Raw genomic sequence first — 13163 nt, 5'->3', positions numbered from 1 at the left:
GGTAATAAACATTAAGATGAAAATTTTATGCGATTAAAAGTAATTGTTTCTTGATGACAGTTTCTAGCATGTGCAAAGGTTGTCTCAGTGAATCCCATTGCCTTTTCTTTTACAACGAATTTGCTACCAACTCATAGCTAGTGGGTTATGGGCCACACCAAGTACAACAAACCCCAACAATACTAAATAGGAATTGCATAATTTTTTTATTTTTTTTGAAAATAATTGCATAAATATTCAACTACTCTATTGCCTCTACGGCTACGAGCCGAGCCAAGCCGAGTTTTACAATGTTCAAGCTTGTTTATTAAATTTTTAACGAACCCGAGCTCGAGCTCAGTGAAAACTTAACGAGTCAAGCTCGAGTCGAGTGGGCCTTGGCTTGACTCGAGCTCGAGCTTGTTCATGAGCCTCAACTGACTAACGAAAAATGTATATATATCCTCGCATAGGCCTAATACAACCAAAAATATTTTGATTGTGAAAGTATATACCTTTCATTTTCCTATGGAGCGGGGGTGTACTGGTGTACGTGTGCTCTCGCCTCCCTTGATTGACTGAAAAGTGAAAACAGAAAGAACAAATTATGAAATAACAATAAAAATTCTAAACTTAAGTATATATACCCCGGCTCGCGAGCCGACTCGAGCCAAACTTATCCTAGCTCGAGCTCGGTTCGTTTACAAAACGAGCTAAAAAAATCACATATTTTTATTTGATTAAAATAAATTGAGCCTGATTAATTTTTTGTTGTTGTTGTTGTTGTTGTTGTTGTTGTTGTCATAAAACTAAATATTTACTCACATATTTAACTAGATTTTCACTTACATTGGCAATGCACAAATGACCCAGTGTAACAATAATAAAGAATTTTTTTTAAATTATATTAAAAAACAAAATTAATTTAGTGTATTTATTTAATCCAATGGGTTCACTTGAACCCTCTCAAACACTAGTAAAGCCAACCATGCTCACTTTATATAGTTGGATCGAAGGTAGATGTATTCGTCATAATATTAAGGGATTTGATATATACTCACATGATAAAAGAATAGTACACCACCTGTTAGTTTTTTTTTTTTTTTTGCACCGCTTTAACTTTTAGGTTTTCAAACAGTCAAATTTATTAAGGCTGGGCTTATTTTATTTTGCAGGGTTATAATATTTTGTGGCCAAATTTAGTTGGACTTTCATATTTTAACATTGCAGGAGTAACTCAGCGCCGACAATAATACTATGGAAATTTAAGTTATACACAACAAAAATTAAAGATTGTCAATGCATTTTTGAACTCAGAGTGTTCGCTTGAACCCTCTGGAACAGTAGTGTAGCCACTCTTGAATCTCGGGTAGAGCCGGCCCTTAGCTAAAGCTTGTGTTGCAGCTACTTTAGGCCTCCAAAAATTTTTGAATTTCAATGGCCCCTCATACTTTTTTACCCCTTAATAATAGTCCAACAAAAGTGCCTCATCTTTTATTTTCGCTTTAAGTCTTTGAAAAGTCAGAGCCAACTCTCTCTCGGGAGGATGTTGTAACCGGATATGGGGTTGTTAATATCATAATATGCTTGAAACCTTTTCTTTTCTTTTTGCGAGGTTGCTAATGTGTTAATTTGCTACTATTCAAAAGAGATTGCTTCTATTTTATGATGCTTTGTAACAGTGTGAGAACTTGCTCTGAAATTTTTAACCTAGCCCGGTTATGTAGCTATTATTATCAGCCCTAAACCGATCATATAACTCAAATTAGTGAGCTCCAAAATAAATACAGTTCAGATTTGCAAAATGAATCTCAAATTAGCCAATCTTAACTTGTAGCATCATTGTTGTGTGTTAATTTGCTTATAACATCATCCCCATGTTTTAATGCACTTGATCACTTAATATTCAAGAGTGCTCCATTCATAAACAAAAAAGATTAGTAGGATTACAAAAATCTGAATGAATGACTTTTTTCTTTTTAATCGCGTGAAAAAAGATGATAAAAATCTCGATTAAGCCACGGAAAAAAAATATGATACCCAGACATTTAACGAAACGGTTGCTTTTAAAATTTCATCACATATTTTTTGATGAACATTGTATGCGATTAAAAAGTAATCGTCTCTTGATGACAATTTCTAGTATGTGCAAGGTTGTCTCAGTGTGAATCCCATTGCTTTATCTTTGGCTATGGAGTTGCTACCAACCCATATAGGGTTGAGGGCCACAACAATTAGAACAAACCCTGACAATACTGAGGAATTGCATAAATATTCAACTACTCTAATGCCCCATTTGGTTAGAAGCCTACATTACTAAGCTCGGCATTATGACTACAAACTACAAATTATAATAAACATATTTATCGTCTCATAATTTACCAATGTGGGATAGAATTCAACTATTCGTCCAGAGTTTCGTTTTTTAAATTGCCATGAGTTTTTTGGGAACGCAATAAATTCTACTAGCATATTTCGAATGACTAGCAAAAGGCTTAAAATTAGCCAAGAATTGGTTTCTTATTGTCATCTTATTGCGATTCGTTTGTTTCCCTTGATATTTTGTGTATCAAAGCAGAAGTGGGTATTGTCCATATGCAAAGGTTATTCATATGCAAGTGCTGATTTTTCAAAAAAACAAAATTAAAAAATCGATAAGAACACTCTTATGCCTCACTAACTAGTGCTCAGGCTAAATTGCGTACGAATAATATTGATTAAATATAATGAGATAGAAAAATATGAATCCCAAGCCCACACTCACTAGTATTTTTTTTTATCTCTTCCTAACTCTCACAATATATTTCTCTCTTGCTCTCACCAATTCTGTATATCTCTCACGCCAAAAACCTAATACGTACCCTATTAGTGTTTATAAGCCTCGAGAGACCCTCATTCCGATTGGTAACCTTATTGATCGGTCATCACTCGTTTTCTTATTCCAGTATGGTAATAGAATTATGAATTATTAATGAAAGACTTTTTCTCTTTTTAATCATGGGAAAAAGAAGATAACAAGATGGTAAAAATCATGATAAAGCCATTGAAAAAAAAAATATGATACCAAGGTCCAAGGCATTTGACAAAAGGGTTGCTTTTTGAATTTCATCACATGTTTGTAATAAGCAATAAGATGAAAGTTTTATGGGATTAAAAAGTAATTGTTTCTTGATGACAATTAATTCTAGCATTCAAGATGTTGTCTCAGTGTGAATTCCATTGCTTTTCCTTATACAATGGATTTGCTACCAACCCATAGTGGGTTAAGGCCCTTAAGGGCCACACAAATTAGAACAAACCCCAACAATACTAATTAGGAATTGCATAAATATTCAACTACTCTATTGCCTCATGTGGTTACAAGTGCGCTACCAAGCTCAGCGTGATTAATACAAAATCGTGCATGGTTACAAAGCCTACGCTACCAAGATTTTGATTCAGCGGTTTACAAAATCGTGCAGAAATTTTTTACAATGCAATACTCTATCTTTAATACATATTTTTATTTGATTAAAAATAAATTGAGCCTAATTAATTTGTTGTTGTCATATACTATCTGTTTACTCACAAATTTAAGTAGATCGATTTTCACTTACATTGGCTTTGCACGAATGACTCAATGCAACAATAACAAAGAAAAATTAAATTAAATTATTTTAAAAAATTTAGTGCATTTTTTTAACCCAATGGGATCGCTTGAACCCTCTCAAACACTAGTAAAGCTGCCCATACTCGCATTTTATGGTCGGATCAAAGATTTAGATGTATTTGTCATAATATGAAGGGATTTGAAACTCACGTGAAAGAAGAATGGTACACCACCTGTTAGTGTTTTTTTTTTTTTTTTCCCACACCGTTTCAACTTTTAGGTTTTTTTTTTTTTTCCACACCATTTTAACTTTTAGGTCTTTTTTTTTTTTCTACACCGTTTTAACTTTTAGGTTCTCAAAGTGTCAAACTTATTGGGGTTGGGCTTATTTTATTTTGCTGGGTTATAATATTAATTTAGTTGGACTTTCATAATTTAACATTGCACGAGTAACTCAGCGCCAACAATAATGCTAAGGAAATTTAAGTTATACACAAGAAAAGTTAAAGATTTTCAATGCATTTTTTGAACGCAAAGTGTTCACTTGAATCCTCTTAGTATAGCCGCCGCTGAATCTTGGGGATGATGTTGTAACTTGATCTGGGGTTGTTAATATATATCATGATATGATTGAAACATTTTTTTTTTCTTTCGAGGTTGCTAATGTGTTTTAATTTGCTACTATTCAAAAGAGAGAGCTTCTATTTTATGATGCTTCGTAACAGTGTGAGAAATTGCTCTGAAATTTTTAACGTAGTCCGGTTGCGTAGCTATTATTATCAGCACTAAACCGATCATATACCTCAAATTAGCGAACTCCAAAATAAATACAGTTCAGATTTGCAAAATGAACCTCAAATTAGGCCAATCTTAACTTGTAGCATCATTGTTGTGTGTTTGCTCACAACACCGTCCTCATGTTTTTTTTTTTTGATCGGCGAAAAGATTATACTATTATAAGAAACTTGATATGGGTACATCAAGAAAGAAGAAAAACCTAAACCATGATATTGATACACGGAATAGAGAAAAGAAAAAAGACTTCCAATGGAGAATTGGAAGAGAGGAGACAAAAAGGCTGAAAACATCAGGCCAGAAATAATGCACTTGATCACTTAATAGTCAAGAGTGCTCCACTTCTTACACAAAAAAGATTAATAGGATTACAAAATATGAATGAATGGCTTTTTTTCTTTTTAATCGCGTGAAAAAGAAGATAAAAAGATGGTAAAATTACGATAAAGCCATTGAAAAAGAATATGATGCCAAGACATTTAGCGAAACTGTTGCTTTTAAGATTTCATCACATATTTCTTGATGAACATTATATGCGATTAAAAAGTAATTGTTTCTTGATGACAATTTCTAGTATGCGCAAGGTTGCCTAAGAGTGAATCCCATTGCTTTATCTTTGACAATGAATTTGCTACCAACCCATGTTGAGTTGAGGGCCACACCAATTAGAACAAACCCGGGCAATACTGAGGAATTACATAAATATTCAACTACTTTAATGCCCCATTTGGTTATAAGCCTACATTACTAAGCTCGGCATTATGATTATAAACTACAAACTATAATAAACATACTTATCGTCTCGTAATTTACCAATGTGGGACAAAATTCAACTATTCGTCCGGAGTTTCCTTTTTTAAATTGCCTTGCGTTGTTAGGGAACACAATAAATTCTAGCATATTTCGAATGACTTACAAAAGGTTTAAAATTATCCCTTGGTATTTTATGTATCAAAGCAGAAGTGGGTTTTGTCCATATGCAACGTATTTATTCATATGCAAGTGGTTATTATTCAAAAAAACAAAACCACAAAATCGATAAGATCGAACACTCTTATGCCTCCACCAACCAATAATTAGGCCAAATTGCGATTCGTTTGTTTCCCTTGATATTTTTTGTATCAAAGCAGAAGTGGGTATTGTCCATATGCCAGGTTTATCCATATGCAAGTGCTGATTTTTCAGGAAAACAAAACCAACAAAAAACCGATAAGAACACTCATATGCCCAATGTTGTCCATTCCGTTTCCTACTGGACATAAAACGGTATAGATAAGTTCATAAGTAGGTGTTCCGTACCATCCCAAATATCAGCTTGTACCAGGCATACCGACCTATTCGGACGATACCGGGCTTGTACCGGAATCTGAGTCGACACGAAAAAAAAATTGTGTATTTTTTTTTACTTGAATTCTAAGATAATTTTACAAAATATGGAGTCTATAATATGTTAATCATCTTAATTTGTTATTAGGACTAATTTTAAGGTATATCAAAGTGTTAGAATTTATTTTTATACCTCTACTTTGAGTTTTTTGTTTTGTTTTTGTACATATATTACTACTATATAAAACAGTATATGTTACAGTCAATCCAGAATAGTTCCGAGATGTACTCCAGTACCAGTACATACTAATGCGGAGCTAGATAGTATATTTTACATTGTGCTTTTAGCTTGAATTACATCAAAAAATCAAAATGTAACTCTGGTTATATTGCTTTATGGTTACCATGATCCGATTCAAAAAAATAATTTTTCTTTACATTTCTTGAAGTAGAATCTTCAATTAAGTTATTGTACTTTAGCTTATCCATGTACTCATTTTCAATTAAGATCATAATCCAAAGATAAATTTTTATGCGACTTCAACTATGAAAAACTAATCTCCACCGAAGCAACTATTTTTACAAATCCTTTTTAGCAAAAAAAGCCTACTATATAAATTAAGATTAAGTGAGTACTAATATTTAATAAAGACTTTTTAATGTCTATAACATGAAAGTAAAATGGTTTGACCAAAACAAAAATGATATATTACAACAAAGTTTATTTACCAAATAAAAATTTTAATAGTAGAGGTCACGTTAAAAAAATAAAACGAAAAGAAGTAATTGTAGAAGCTTAAGCAAATAAAGTTTTAAAAAAATGTTCTATGAAGAGGAATGGGGGGGCTCCCCCTTGGGCTTGCGCAGATAAAAAATGATATGGGAAAAATAATATATACCACATTTCCGCTGCGACTTTAAACCCTCACGGGTTCTATGGAATGGATCAACCTTTCCACTGGACGAAAGAATCTAACTATAAGTTTATAAACGCTAACTTAAATATTTATTACATACTTGATGGTTTTATTTTGGGTTGTCCCTTGACGGGGGTTGCCTAAGCCCGGAGACTTGTTGACTTGTTGGAAACCTTTTTTTATTTTCTAAAACGCTTTCTGACTTTACATCTGATGGATTTATGTAGCCAATTTCTAGTGGACAAGGAAAATGACCTGATAGATATGGAATTCCTTTATGAGAAATTCTAAGAGCAAAGAAAATTTACCCGGAAATTTCTCCGAAAGATCAAATCAATGGTACAGATTCACTTTGAATTGTATTTGTACCGTTGATTTGCCCATTCGGGATAATTTCCGAATAGATTTTCTTTGTACCTAGCACTTCTCATCGTCATATCGTTAGCAATAAAAGTTCAACCCGTCTATGGGTACTAATGGGGTTGCACCAATGGTGCATAGATCGGTACTTTCAGGTCACAAATGATCCGAGCCGTTCATTTATTCTAAAGTAATTTTTTGATTATTTATAATTATCCAATTGAGCTGATTTTTCACAAAGTCACTCAAAAAGATATTGTAAAATTAACGAATTTTTTTGTGGGGCCCCAAAAGTAGGCTGTAGGTCATTCATTACCCATAGAATTATTGATAAAAAATCGGTTATGTATTGGTAATTTTCTTTCCTTTCATTTTCCTTTTCGGTAACGCAATATCCCGTTCCGTTTTCTCCCAAAATCTTCTTTTTCAAAAACAAGGTAATTTTAAACTTATACATAAAGAATATGAAAAATAATTTTTTAATTTTTTTTTCACCGTTTAAAAGATCTCAATGAAATCTATCAAACAAGATCTATATTGACAAAAAAAATTATTTCCGTAAATACATGATTTTTGACCTTGAAATTATCTTCTTTTTCTTGAAGTTCTTATTTTTAGAAAGTGGAACGGCCTTGTGCTGCAACAAATTGGTGTCTTGAGTGCGAGAAATTTTTCAGTGCCGGGTGGGGTATATTCCACGTGATACTTTTGGACGGGTCGAATTGAGACTCTCTTTCTCCTCTCATTTTTCTCTCTCCAAATCCGAACCGTCCAAATACGCAATAGATGGCTCGGATGCGCCGAGCGGATACCACGTGGTACTCAACCGGCACTGAAATTTTTTGCAGCGAGTGTCCTAGTTATAAATTGTCGGTCATTTACAGGATTCACATCCTAGCTCTCCATTCTATGGGTGGAAGGGTGTAGCGGTGCTACGCCTACCGCTCTGCTTCACCGCTCAACATTCTCCATTCAATGTTTTACCATCTATCTCGGCAATCAATGGTTCGGATTTTAAAAAAAAACCTTCACTAAAAGAGTTTTTTTGAAATTCGGACCGTCCAAAAGACTTTTGGATGGTAAAATTAAGAGTGATAGAGAGAACGGTAAAAATTAAACAATCGGCGCAGACTTTCTAGAAGTTATATAAATCTTTGTTCCACGTAATAAATGCTTAACACCTCATCTAGCTTAAGATTGACGCACAAGATCATCCAAGTCTCCTTAATTAATTAAACAACATAACGTCTTTTTGAGCACCTAATTAAGATTATTTTATTTTCTAGGTTTGACTTTGATTATATACTTTTAGGATTCCGTAACATGACAATCTACCATTGAGGCTGATCTCATGTTATATATTGACTAGTGCTTGTGGCCTACAGCACTACGCACCCCGATTGAAATTGTCCATGCTTACAGCACTTGCTAGCTAGTGGCTTCATTAGTGTGTAGTATGTGATCCTCTTCTTAGTGATACGAAAGAGAAACCCGTGCCTACGACACTCCCACAACTAAACTTTTAAGCTAGTTATAAAGAACTATCACTTTGCTTATGTAATCCAAGTAAATACCACATAAAAAGTTTAAACCAAGTAGCAGCACATCCAAGGGGCGACTATTTACAACCCCGTATTTTTTTCCTTAGCCCACTACATTTCGATAAATAGTTGTTGAAAATCATACATAACATTTCGGTAAATAGCTGTTGAAAACATGATTATATTTCGGTAACTACATGTCGAAAATATGTTCAACCTTCGGTAAATAACTGCCGAACATACATTTTCGGTAAATAGCTGTTGAAAAAAATATTATATTTCGGTAATTGTATGCTGAAAATGTATCTCAATTTCTGTAACTAACTGTCGAGTATAACTGAAAATTTTTAACGAGCTAAAGGAGAAAATACGGGGCTGCGAATAGTCGCCCCACATTCAAAGTAGCAACAAACATAAGCATATTTCCAAGGAAAAAACTACAATATACACCTCTTATTTGGGTGTATATCGTATGCACCCCCCAAAATGTTATGAATTATAGAGAAAATGTTATGAATCGTATTGCTAAAAAGTTACGAATAGTATAAAGGTTACGGAATACACCAAAATGTTACGAATCGTATTGCTAAAAAGTTATGAATTCTAGAACAAAAGTTTCGAAACACACTAAAATGTTATGAATGAACCATAAAATATATGCATATGATACACTCTTTTAAAAGATGTGTATTATAGACTTTCTCTATTTCCAATAGAGAGATGGGATTCCATCATATATGGGTAGAGACACCATCATATCACATAGAAGCAAATTAGCAATAGAGATACACTCAACATAGAGTAGAAATGTACAACATTGATCAATATTCACAGCATCCTGAGGACTCAAGAGCGGGGGGGGGGGGGTGTGGAAAGAAGACAAAAAGCCAAAAACCTCACTCTCTCAGTTTTCTTTTCTTCTCCTCTCTCTCTCTCTCTGTGTGTGTTTTCCCTAATAAATTAGTTGCAACCATCAATCAATCAATCATATTAGGAAAATGCATTAACCAGTAAATTCTTTCATTCACAACACAACACACAAAAATGTCCAGCTTGAGTTCTCATCTTCAGTTTTGTTTTCTCCGGTTCCCGTTTTGCAAACGTTACAATGAATGCAACTTCCTTCTTTTTTGCTTTTTCTAGCTGATAGACAAATTGAAAAATGATGATGTCTTGCATAACTACTGTCAATTTCTATCAAAAAAAGAACAAACACCTCGAAGCAAATTTAATACAGTAGCACAAAGAATATTTGCATGGAAACATTAAAAATTAGGCTTTACAACTTCATAATACAAAGTTTGGGCCCAAAACAAACAAAGAGTATCATTTTACAAACCAATTCTCCAAGATAAATTGTACCTGGAGATAAATTGCCTAAAAATGGATCTAGATAATCAATTCTCCAAAATCCAAAACTGAGGAAATCGGTTAAGCTTTCAAAGCAAAAGGACACTACAATTCATTTGATGATGGGTTTAAAGTGAATAAAGGGAAACAGGTTTCGATGTCAGAAACCATATTGTGGGCTCCCCGATCGGTGCGCCCGCGAGAGTCACCACCCGAATTTTTGAGATGAATGATCCGAGAAACCGAGGGTTTGATTTGAAAAGAACGCTTTTGGCCTAGCAACAATGTTGAGATTTTGGGTTCGGGGGCCACGTTACGAATGGGGAAGATTTTGTTGAAAAGCACCCCATTCGCCCGGTCGAGACCGGTCTCTACTTAACATTTTAAAGGGGAAAAAAACTTTAAACGTCTTTTGGAAGATTAAACTCCTTAATAAGCAAATAAGGGAAAGAGACATGGAATTAAATGTACCACGTTGACGTGCTTATGGTGCTTACTGTACAGTGAATGATAATAGATGATGTGCAGAAATGAAATAATACATTATTAATGGATTGCCTTGATCATAAACAATACCGCACGGTGTAACTGATTACTTCGCACGGTCTTCTGATACACCACGCGGTATATTGCACTGCTGTCAGTTCATTGTTATTGCTCAGATGCTCGCACGGTGTATTGACTATAATCACGGTGTATTGACTATAATGTACGTTGTTCTTTAAAAAATCGTACGGTATAGCTAGCTACTCATTTCAGAATGCCTTTGTATTAGCAGATTGAAGCAAACCATGAACCCAAGCATCTTTCTTACTGTTTTTATTGAAAAATGGTTTGTAAAAAAAAAATTCCTTTTTTATGCACTTGATCATCATGGATGACCATAAAAACCCATTTCAACAAGCCAAGGCATGGTTTTTGGATAAAACCACATTCTGGAACGTATTAGTAGCGATCTTTGAGCAATATCTATGTGACCAACAGTAGGTGAATGTGATTAGACCAGACAAAACAGATAAAAAGTTGACATTATAACACCGTATGTTTGAGTACACTACATCGTGCAGTGTATCATAACACCGCACAGTGTAATGTTTCCAGTACGTCGACATTTAACAAAACAGGTCAAGTGTGACTGTAGAAAGTCCCCTCAGGGCCAAGGCTAACCTTGGCCCAATGAAACTTGCTTTTACCTTTGGTTTTGAGTTTGAACGAGGATGGATAAGTGTAGATGGTTTCAGAGCTTGGAGTTTGGAGTGGTCGAGTTTTGGGAGTGGTGGAGTTTCAAAGCTAGTAGTGTACTAAGCTTTGGAAGTGAGGGGGGAAATGGAATGTTTTTAGAAAGAGAAAGAATGTCAAGAGAATATTAGAATAACTTTCTCAGGACTTAGAGATAATGGATGTAAGGCCCTTTCAACTTGAGTGGAGGAGTATATTTATAGGCAAGAGACATGATTATCAATGCAAACAGGGGAGATAACTTCTAGGCCGGTTAGAAGTGTATTCCATGTCAAGCCGACTTTGAGCTGTGGTTCAAGTGAGCGTGACTGACAGCCTTCTGAGCCAGTCAGAACTTTTCCTAGAAATGATGTGTGGTGTACCTCATGACCTCGTGCAGTGTAACAAATTTTATTATACTGTGCAGTGTAGAGGTGTCCCGTGCGGCATTACAGGTTCGCTCCTTGGCTTTTAGGCCTTTTCTGGGTTTTTGGGCTTCGCCGGGCTTTGGGGGATTTTAGGCTTTTCAGGGCTTTTGGGTTTCGTTGGGCTTTTAGGTTTTGTTGGGCTTTTGGGTTGTGGGAGTCCACATTCAAGCTCTTAAAGGTATTGTTTGCTTTATTTCATCATCGGAGCATTTAAAGAACCTTGTAGGCCCAGATTGGGGTGTTTACACGTATGCTCTAATGGGCATTGCTTAGCTCCGTCAAACCTCGCCTTTAAATTTAAGGTTGAGAAAACCTCAAGCGTAGAGCTAGATCGTAGGTAGCATAATAAACCGGTAAGACCAGGATCGTACCACAGGGAATCAAAGATAGCTTAATCAGATTGTAGGTTTTATATGGTGGATTTCGGCGTTTAAGACGGCCAGCTTAATTTTGCTTTTAACGGTGGAAAAGCTAAGCTAAATAAAAAGACTAGAAATGTTCTTAATGAACTTAAAAGAGACAAGTCTAGGGATTGTCGTTCCCTTGACAAAGGCCGTTACCGGTTCTCAATTATAACTCAAGCGAGAGTCACGACCACGTGGTCACGCCCGGAAGATTTAGCTTTAACAACTACGTTTATCAAAAGATGTGATTGAACGGAACTAAACCATCCTATTTTCGCTAATGTATCTAACACGTAGGAGGCCACAAGCCCTTAGTATGCCGTTTGCCAAGACCGTCTGACTAAATGAAAAATCAAAGAGTTAACACCCCTCGCTTAGACCAAAATGGCTAGGTTAATTCAATTCCGAAAACCAAGATTTTAAGCTCGAGGGTTTGAGAACCAAATAACCACTTAAGTCATTAGGAAAGAGTAGCCCGAGACTTAACCGAACAACTACTCACACATAGCTAAGAGACTAGAAAGCATGCTAGAAATGATAAACATGATTAACCGATAAAAACGAAAATAAACTAGATTTATATGAAGATCCAACTTGTAGCTACAACATTAATACTTGGGATATTAACAAACAACTAATACCTTGAAGTGTTCTTGAAGAAAATTGCTAGGAAAGCTTGAAAATCATTAATGGAGCTCTAAAAAGTAAAAGACTTAAAGTGATATAATGTGCTAGCTACACTAAGGGGGAGAGAGAGTGGTATTTATACAACTCAGCCTTTTCTCTCCACAAAATATCCTTGAACTTGCCAAAAGTGACAAGTATTCCATAAATGGAAAGTCCAAAAAACAGTAAAAATATCTGCAGGAGACCAATGTTATCGATACCTATGAAAAGGGTATCGATAACATTACTCAAATATTCCCCCGGAGAAGACTGGTATCGATACCTACACCAAACGTTATCGATACCCTCAGGTCTGGACAGCTTCTGGACCAAGATGGAGCAAACGGAATCGATACCTTCGTTCATGTTATCGATAACAATCTGCAAAACTGCAGATTCCAGGTTGAGGCTTCAGATTCAGCAAGCAGCTCCCAGCAACTTCACAGCTCCTCAGCATCTTATTTTTATTCTCTAAACTTAAGGAGTGCTGCTATACGTACCGATCGAAACGTAGGGAAATCGTACCGACGGACGCGCCGGGCCGTCTCCGGCCACTGGAATACACGAAAAAAGAGTGTTTAGATCAAGCA

Source organism: Rhododendron vialii, chromosome 5a, assembly GCF_030253575.1.
Source record: "Rhododendron vialii isolate Sample 1 chromosome 5a, ASM3025357v1".
NCBI lineage: Eukaryota > Viridiplantae > Streptophyta > Magnoliopsida > Ericales > Ericaceae > Rhododendron > Rhododendron vialii.
This window is presented reverse-complemented; position numbering follows the sequence as displayed.